At 35.1% G+C, this 10,268-nt stretch overlaps 1 pseudogene; it reads left to right on the plus strand.

Moving 5' to 3' along the window:
* The first annotated feature begins 465 nt into the window (after nucleotides 1-465).
* LOC105479545 (small ribosomal subunit protein eS7-like) lies at nucleotides 466-1,140 on the plus strand (annotated as a pseudogene).
* Nucleotides 1,141-10,268: the final 9,128 nt, after the last annotated feature.

Consider the following 10,268-nt stretch of genomic DNA (forward strand, 5'->3'; position numbering starts at 1 on the left):
ATTTTCCTTTTTATTCCTGGTAATTTTCTTTTCTCTAAGGCCTATATTGTCTGGTATTAATATAGCTACTACAGCTTTTTTTGATTTCCTTTACTTTTAATCTGTCCTTATCATTATATTTGAAGTGCGTTTTTGGGTGACAACATCTGGTTGGGTCATGCTTTTTATTCACCAGTAATCTCTGTTGCAATTTATTTATTTACATATAATGCAATTACTGATGTTGCAATTACATACAATGCAATTATTTGTTTGTTAGCAAACCATTGTATTATTTATTTTCTGTTGGTCCCTACTTTTTTATGTTTCCCCTTTTCTGCCTTCTTTTGCCTTATTCCATTTTAATTTACCTATTGTAATTTTCACAATGTATCTTTTTACAATGTTTTATAGTGGTTGCCCTAGGGATTATAAATACATACTAAACTATTAACGGTCTATTAAGAATTTGTATTTTAGCTCTTCCTAAGCCGGCGCTCGGCAAGTTCTCCCAGGAGAAGGCCATGTTCAGTTTGAGCGCCAAGATCGTGAAGCCCAATGGCGAGAAGCCGGACGAGTTCGAGTCCCGCATCTCCCAGGCTCTTCTGGAGCTGGAGATGAACCCAGATCTCAAGGCTCAGCTCAGGGAGCTGAATATTACGGCAGCGAAGGAAATTGAAGTTGGTGGTGGTCGGAAAGCTATCATTATCTTTGTTTCTGTTCCTCAACTGAAATCTTTCCAGAAAATCCAAGTCCGGCTAGTACGCGAATTGGAGAAAAAGTTCAGTGGGAAGCCTGTTGTCTTTATCGCTCAGAGGAGAATTCTGCCTAAGCCAACTCAAAAAAGCTGTACACAAAAATAAACAAAAGCGTCCTAGGAGCCGTGCTCTGACAGCTGTGCACGATGCCATCCTTGAGGACTTGGTCTTCCCAAGCGAAATTGCGGGCAAGAGAATCCGTGTGAAACTAGATGGCAGGTGGCTCATAAAGGTCCGTTTGGACAAAGCACAGCAGAACAATGTGGAACACAAGGTTGAAACTTTTTCTGGTGTCTATAAGAAGCTCACGGGCAAGGATGTTAATTTTGAATTCCCAGAGTTTCAAGTGTAAACAAAAGTGACTAAATAAAATATATATTCACAGTAAAAAAAAAAAAAAAAAAAAAAAGAATTTGTATTTTACCACTTCAGTAGGAATATGGAAACATAACTATATAAATTCCTTTACATTCCCCCTTTATGATGTAGGTGTCTTCTTCATTACATCTACATATATTGAAAATCCTAACAATGTTATGTTCTTTGTTTTCAAGTATGGAATATACTTAATAGACCTCAAATGTAATAAAAATGTAACATAACTCAGATGTTGACCATTTTGTTGTTATTTGTTTATTCATGGTATTTTCTTCTGGTATAATTTCTGTTCTGTATGAAGTACCTGTTTAACAATTTTTTATTAAATAGCAGGCCTGCTGGCATTGAATTATTTTAGTTTTCCTTCATCTGAGAATATCTTTATTTCTCTTTCATTATGGAAGGATATTTTTGTTGGAGATAGAATTCTGGAATGACGGTTCTCTTTCCACACTGAAGAAAAATATGTTGTGACACCTGTCTGACCTCCATGGCTTATAATAAGAAATCCATAGTCATTCTCATATTTCTGCTCCTGTAGGTAATGTGTCTTTTTGAGTGCGTGACCATTTTCAATAATTTTTCTTTGTATATAGTTTTCAGTATTGTCATTATGATGAATCTGAATGTGAATTTCTTAGGATTGATTCTATTTGCAATTTACTTAACTTCCTAAATCTATGGTCTTATGTTTTCCACCAAATTTAGAATGTTTTTAGCTGTTACTTTTTCACATTTTTAAACCTCTAGATTCTGATCTCTCCTGGGACTTCAACATCATTGTTAAATATTTACTGTTGCTCCACATTTCCTTGAGGCTCTGTTCATTTAAAAAAATTTTTTTTCTACCTTTTATGATTAGACAATGTCTATTGATCTACCTTCAAATTTTTTGGCTCTTTCCTCTGTCATTTTCATTCTGCTTTTTAATCTATCCAGTGAGCTTTTAATCTGGGTTACTGAATTTTTCAGCTCAGAAACTTCCATTTGATTCTTCTTTGTCTCTTTTATTTATTTGCGGATACTTCGTATCTTAGTATTTGTTTCAAGACTTTGTGATGGCTTTTTTTTAACATTCTAATAAAAGGTATTTTAAAGCCTTTTGCATCTGTGTTGCAAATTTGATTTGCTGTCTTTGCTGTCTATTGATTTTATTTTACTATGTCATTTTAGATTATTTTTTCTTCATAATCTAAGTAATTTTGGATTACATACTGGGCATTTTGAATATTGTGGGACTGACTCTTGTTTAAATCTCATAGAGAAAGTTGATGTTTTTTTAGTTCAGTAGGCAATTGACTGGTTTGGCTCAGACTACATGTATCAACCCATCTTTTGTAAGCTATTTCCAAAGTCAGTTTAATTTCCAAAGTTGTTGCAATGTTATTCAAATTTGTTTTATGTGTACATCATTCACTGTTCCATGTGGGACCTGAAAGGAAATTGATCCATTAACTCAGTTGGCAAACTTTTTGTACGCTACTAATGATAGATCCAGGCATGCTCAGGTTGACAGTGACTCCAGGAGTTAATGAAACATTTCGCTTTCTTTTTTTCCTTCCTTCTCTACTGTTTTCTTGGAACTTTCTGGTTTCCACAGGCTCTAGTTTTTGGTTCTTTGGCCAGAAATTGTCCACTTCTATTATTGTGCCAAGTCTGAGGCCATGTGGTAGGAGGACAGGGAGAAGAGGAAAAAAGCAATGGATTTGTCCTCACCCTTTTGAAGACACAGCTCTACCAAATGGAAAGGAAGGTTTCCCTCCCTGGAGTTGTATACCCAGTGATTCCTGTTGCTGGCCACTACTGCTACTGCTGCTGTGGTACCAATGAATTGCCTGGGGGATAAGTCATGAGCGAATACAGGAAAAATGAAAGAAAAATAACAACTTGGCTGATTTCCTCTACTTTCTCTGAGATCTGGCAGTTTCCTTCCCTGTTCCCTGAGCCAGGCTGCTCTTAAAGCTCACTCTTTACCACAATGTTCACTTCTGGGTTTTTGGCTGCCTTGAGTTCAGTTCAAGGATACTAAAGGGAAAAAAATGTAAACTCACACAGGCTTAGTGATGATTAGAATTTTGGTATCTTTTCTTTATCCACATATTGCTATTTTCTTTTCAGACTCCTCATAGTCCAGTACATTCAATCTGCCTAGGTTTTATAGTTACATAAAGTGAGAAAGACAGGATGGGATGGGATGTGTTTACTTTATTTTACCCAGAACCAGAGCCCCTAACTTAGAATTCTTAAACATAAGCAACAGAAGCCGACTCTGGTTGCTAAAGAAGAAAAGCTTTTAAAAGGTTATTGGGTAATTTCCAGAAGTTTTGAGAGTGTTAAGAACTAGCCAGAAAGCTATATTTTAGGGACAATTCTGTTAACCCTGTCACAGATCCTGCTGGATCAGGGAACACCTGCTACAAGAACAAAGTTGGCATTTACCAGAAACTCAGCTTTCTCACAACAGCCACACCATCAGCAGTGAGTCTATCTCTGATGCCAGAAGTCAAACAAACATTCATTTTAGCCTGAAATGCCTTCTTACTCAAGTCACTCACATCTAAATCAAAGTCTCTCATAGGTGAGTTTAATTTGTGCAATCCAAGTTGTATACTTATATTTTTAACAGTGAAAGTGTGCCATAGAAGTGAGTTCTATGGGTTCTACCTCATGGAGGAAAATTTCCCAAGCATAGTCAGGGTATTCAAAAGGTATTGGGCAACCAAGAAAGAAAAAACATAAAACAACATAAAAAACAAAAAAAATCTGTTGCATTTAGAGTATATTGTATAAGAAATGTCAGTCCTGATTTATTTACTAATAATATGTGATCTATTATGCTGGGAAAAGCATTCATTTGTTCGTATACATAGAAAGTTCAGTAAAATTAACCAGTATATTTACGTGTTTTTATTGTGGCATTGAACACTGGTAGATAAGGAAAATATTTTATAGATAATGTTCTCTCTAGTTGTGCTTAGAATTTATAATGTTATATATGTTTCCTTTTTATGACTCTGTGCTATAAACAAATCACCACCACCAACAACAACAAAGCACAAACTGGCTTATTTATGTCTTAATGTGTAGAGTACAGAACACAGAGTACAGAAAAAGCCTCCTTTGTATTATTTCTTGTCACTTACTAGCTGAGTAGGCTTGGATAAATTACTTAGCTTCTCTGCAACCAGGATTCTTATCTTTGAAAAGAGGGTGATAATATCTGTTCCAATCCTATAGAATTACTGAGAGGATTAAATGAGGTAAATGTAAACACTGGTACATAGTAAACACTTGGTAACTTCAGCTATGCTTAGTATTATTAATTTTTTAATACATCAATAAAATAAAGTCATTTATTTTTGCCCTCTAAGATAATCAAAAGTATCTTCAATGTGGAGTAGAATGAAAATTAGTTGTTACAACTAGTGAATATTTTGTGATTTGTGATGCAATCTTTGCAAGAGATTCGTAAATTAAAGGACTTCTCAATGCTAAATATTGTCCACTTTCTTGTATGTGATGGACTTAGAAGGTAATTAGAATCTGGGATATCTCTACTGGAAACCCACTTACGCTTCTTTTCAAACATAAGATACAATGCTCTTCAAAGTTAAGAAGGCCGGGCAAAGGTCAATGGAAACTCATGACTTTTATAACCTAGTCTGTTTAAGAACATGATGTGCAGGAGCCCAAACTTTTGGAAAAAAAAAATAAAAGATTGTGAATGTTTCTTGGCTTCTACGTATAATGTTGTAAAAGAGACTCAATTGCAATGTCTTTCGGTACTCTCCTCCCATGTCTGGTTAAGGGATGTTCCATGCAGTTTTGGCAGATGATGTGTCCAAAAATTTTGAAATGTTTAACTGGCGCAGCTTTCTAAACTGGCTGCTACCCATGCAGTAGGATTTGTTTCCTTTTGGTATAAATCAAACATTTAAGATGATAGCTCAGAGAAAATAATTTGAGTTTTATTGCTTTGGAAAGAATATTTGTGTGAGTCCTTCATGCTCCGTTAGCTAGAAAATATTAGAGTAAAATAAATGAGTCCTGCTATGAATCTATGATAATTTGTGGCCTGGTCTCTCATAATAAAAAAATAAAAACTCTAATCTTTACAAGGCTTTAACATGTAATATTAGATGCAATAACATGTAATTTTTTTTTCTTTGACATGGCAAGGAGTGGGAAAGAAAATATAACTGCTTTTGCTTAAGGTCATTGCCTACCCTGACTTTAACTTGGGCACTTCACAGAGTACAGTAACTGATTTCTGAAACTTGAGTGGATAAAAATGTGGTTTTCCTTGAAGAGGGTTAACTGATTACTGAGTACCCTGTGTGTTAATTCTTGAAATGGGAGACTGTTTCTGGCATATAGTCCTGTTTAGTTAATGCTGTTTCTAGGCCCTATTTATAAAATTATTTGCATAGCTGGATCATGCTGGTTCCATTACTTTTTAGCATACAATTGGGACTTTAGTGTCCACGCTTGATTCAGAACCAAAAAAAAGAGGGTTTATAGAAGTACATTCCTGTAGGGGAAAAGCTTGTGAGCTGAAAAGTTATGAGCATAGGGATTCCTCTCCTCTGCCTCTCTCTGTTACTTCATTCTCAGAAGCTTATGTTCTAGTCAAGGGAACCATAGTTTTTTTTATGGTTATTGTGAGACAATATGTGGCCCTTCCTGTAGGTTTCAGTTGTATAACTAATAATTTATCAATTTGTCCAACTTTATAGTAGGTATATCATTTTATCTTTATTATATAACATAACTTAGAGTTCAGAAAAATAAATGTTTCAATGAGACGTTTCATCTACTTATCTTGAGAAATTTTAGAATAGACTGTATTGAGGACTTTTAGCAATAATTTAAATAATTTACTCGTGTAACTAGCTCAGTTAACATAAAGGTATTTTGTACCATAGCAGAGATTTGAGACAGATGGCTTTGCAGTAATGTTTTAATTCCAGTTAAAAGCCCAAGAGAATTTTCCAACAAGAATAAAAAGAAAGGCTTGGGCTGGCATTGGGCGAAGAAGCAATTTCAACAGCTGGACAGTTGTGGGGTGGGGAAGGAGGCAGATAAGGTACTTAGTGAAACTACCAAGAAAGGGAGTACCACTTGTTTCAGCATTGGAATCTCTTCCTAATCTTATATTCCCCAATCAACTATAATCCTACTACCATGTCCCTTTAAAACATAAAAGAACAGCCTAATTAAGAAAATGTGTGCACTTAAATTACCTGTGGCTTCCCTGATGAATGAAAACTTATAAATGACTCAACAAGGGAGTGTATTCCTATTTTGTAGTCACACCCTTATTTGGGATAAAATAACATTACGTAACTTGATTATCTATTGTAGTCTTCAGAATCTACTTTAAAATATACTTGCCTGCCTCTAAAAATAACAACCAATAACAACAAAAAGTTTGCCCATGAAGATAATTTCAAAATTTTCTTGCTTTATTGAGATACATGTCTATCCTGTTAACATAGACATGTAAAAATATGTAGGTTGTAGGCAAATTCTAAGCGGGGAGGGGAAATAATTCCTATTCCTTAGTAATTTTACTCTTGTATAAACTCCTTCTCCTTGAGTATGTGCTGAACCTGTTGACTCACTTCTAATAAATTGTACAGGGTAGAAGTGATGGTATACTGCTTCTGAGTTTGGCTCATAAAGAGATCATGAATTTTCCTGGTCTCTCCCTTTCTTTTTCTTTCTGTCTCTCCCTACCTCACTCTCACTCCATGTCTGATCCCTCATTCTAGGAGAGGCCAGCTGCCATGTAGTGAGGATTTGCCATATGTGTGAAGAAGCCAAAGGAACAAAGGACTGAGGGCTGCCAACAATTGTGTGAGTGAGCTTGGAAGTGTATCCTTTAGCCCTAGCAAAGTTTCAAGATGACTGCAGCTTGACTAACAAATTGAATGCATCTCATGAGAGACCTTGAGCCAAAGGCATTCATCTAAGCCTTGTCCAGATTCCTGACCCACAGAAATTGTTAAATAATAAATGTTTATTGTTTTAAGGCCCTACATGTTGAGAAAGTTGGCTACAAAATAATAGATAGCTAAATCAAAATACTTAACTTTGACTTTAAAAATATGAATAGGATTTTACTTTATAGACATAGTTTTAATAGCATTTTTACTAAGGCATACATATATTATTAATCTCTGTATACATATGAAAATTGTACAGGGTAGAATTTCATATCCAGTCAAACTAAGCTTCCTCAACAAGGGAGAACTAAGATCTTTTTCAGATAAGCAAATAGTAAGGCAGTTTATTACTACCAGACCTGCCTTACGAGTGATCTTGCAAGGAGCACTAAATATGGAAAGACCATTACCAGCTAATACAGTTACATACTTAAATACACAGAACACTGACACTATGAAGCACCCACACAAACAAGCTCGCATAGTAACCAGTTAATAAAACGACAGAGTCAAACCCATATATATCAATACTAACCTTGAATGTGAATAGGCTACATGCCCCATTTAAAAGGCACAGAATGACAGGCTGCATAAAAAAGCAAGACCCAATGGTATGCTGTCTTCAAGAGACCCATCTCACATGCAATGACATGCATAGGCTCAAAATAAAGAAATAAAGAATAATCTACCAAGCAAATAGAAATCAGAAAAAAAGCAGAGATTGCAGTCGTAATTTAAGATAAAGCAGACTTTAAACCAACAAAGATCCAAACAGACAAAGAAGGGCATTATATAATGGTAAAGGTTCAATTCAGCAAGAAGACCTAACTATCCTAAATATATACACCCAACACAGGAGCACCTAGATTCATAAAGCAAGTTCTCAGAGTTCTACAAAGAGACTTAGACTCCTACACAATAATAGTGAGAGACATCAACACTCCACTGACAGCAGTAGATCTCACTGAGGTAGAAAATTCACAAAAATATTCAGGACCTGAACCCAACATTGAACCAAATGGATCTGATACAACTCTACAGAACTCTCCACCTAAAACAATAGAATATGCATTCTTCTGATCACCACATGGCACATACTCTAAAATCAACCACACGTTGAATGTAAAGCAATCCTCAGCAAATGCAAAAGAACTGTAATTGTACCAAACACTACAGAGCAATAAAAATATAAATCAATACTAAAAGAATTTTCTCAAAAATATGCAATTACATGGAAATTAAACAATGATTGACTTTTGGGTAAATAATGGAATTAAGGTAGAAATTAAGAAGGCCTTTGAAACTAATGAGAACAAAGATACAATATACCAAAATCTCTGGGTTGCCCCTAAGACAGTGTTAAGAGGGAAATTCATAGCACTATATACCCACATCAAAAAGTTAGAAGTATCTCAAATTAACAACCAAACATTGCAACTAAAAAAACTAGAGAAGCAAAAGCAAATCAACCCCAAAACTAGCAGAAGACAAAAAAATAACCAAAATCAGAGCTGAACTGAAGGAGACTGAGAAACAAAAAAAACATTAAAATGATTAAGGAGTTCAGGAGCATGAGTTTTTTTTTTTTTTAATTAATAAGATAAATCCCTAGCTAGTTTAATAAGAAAGAAAAGAGGGAAGAGGCAAATAAACACAACCAGAAACAACAAAGAGTTTATTACCACTGATTCCACAGAAATACAACCATCGGAGACTACTGTGAACATCTCTATGTACACAAACTAGAAAACCTAGAAGAGATAGATAAACTCATGGACACCTATACCTTCCTAATATTGTACAGAAAAAAAAAAACTGATTCCCTGAATAGACCAATAATTAGCTCTGAAATTTAATCAATAATAAATAACCTAACAACAACTACAACAACAAAATCCAGGATCAGATGGATTCACAGCCAAATTCTACCAGATGTACAAAGAAAAGTTGGTACCGTTCCTACTGAAACTATCACAAAACAATTGAGAAGGAGAGACTCCTCCCTAACTCATTCTATGAGGCCATCATCATCCTGATTCCAAAACCTGGCAATGACACAACAATACAAGAAATTTTCAAGTCAATATCCTTGAAGAACACTGATGCAAAAAATTTCAACCACAATTTTTGCAAACTAAATTCAGCAGCACATCAAAAAGCTACTCCACCATGATCAAATAGGCTTTATCCCTGGGATGCAAGGTCAGTTCAACATACACAAATCAATAAATGTGATCCTTCACATAAACAGAACTAAAAGCAAGAAACACATGATAATCTCAACGGACTCAGAAAAGACTTTCAATGAAATTCAACAGTCCTCATGTTAAAAACTTGCAGTAAACTAGCATTGAAGGATTATACCTTAAAATAATGAGCCATCAATGAAAAATCCACAACCAATATCAAACTGAATGGGCAAAAGCTGGAAGAATTCCCTTGAAAACCAGCATAAGACAAGGATGCCCTTTTATTACTACACCTATTTAGCATAATATTGAGAATCCTAGCCAGAGTAATCAGCTAAGAAAAAGAAATGAAGGCATCCAAAGGGGAAGAAAGGAAGCCAAACTATCCCTGTTTCAAGACAACATGATTCTATATCTGGAAAACCTCATGGTCTCAACCCCAAAGCTCCTTCAGCTGATAAACAACTTTAGCAAAGTTTCAGGATAAAAATCAACATATGAAAATCATTAGCATTTTTATATACCAACAACAGCCAAGAGATATTCACAACTGCCACAAAAAGAATAAAATACCTAGGAATGCAGCTAATCAGGGAGGTGAAAGATCTTTACAAGAAGAACTACAAACCACTGCTCAAAGAAATCAGAGATTACACAAACAAATGGAAAAACAATTCATGATCATGGATAGAAAGATTCAATATTACTAAAATGGCAATACTGCGCAAAGCAATTTACAGATTCAATGCTATTCCTATCAAACTAGCAACGATATTCTTCACAGAACTAGAATAAGAAACTTCTTAAAAATTCATGTGAAACCCAAGAGTTCAAATAGCCAAGGCAATCCTAAGCAAATAGAATAAGGCTGGAGGCATCGCGCTACATGACTTTAAACTATACTACAGGGTTACAGTAACCAAAACAGCATGGTACTGATACAAAAACAGATATGTATACCAATTAAACAGAACAGAGAGTCCAGAGATAAGGCCCCACACCTACAATCATCTGAA

This window comes from Macaca nemestrina, chromosome 5 (assembly GCF_043159975.1).
Source record: "Macaca nemestrina isolate mMacNem1 chromosome 5, mMacNem.hap1, whole genome shotgun sequence".
Classification (NCBI taxonomy): domain Eukaryota; kingdom Metazoa; phylum Chordata; class Mammalia; order Primates; family Cercopithecidae; genus Macaca; species Macaca nemestrina.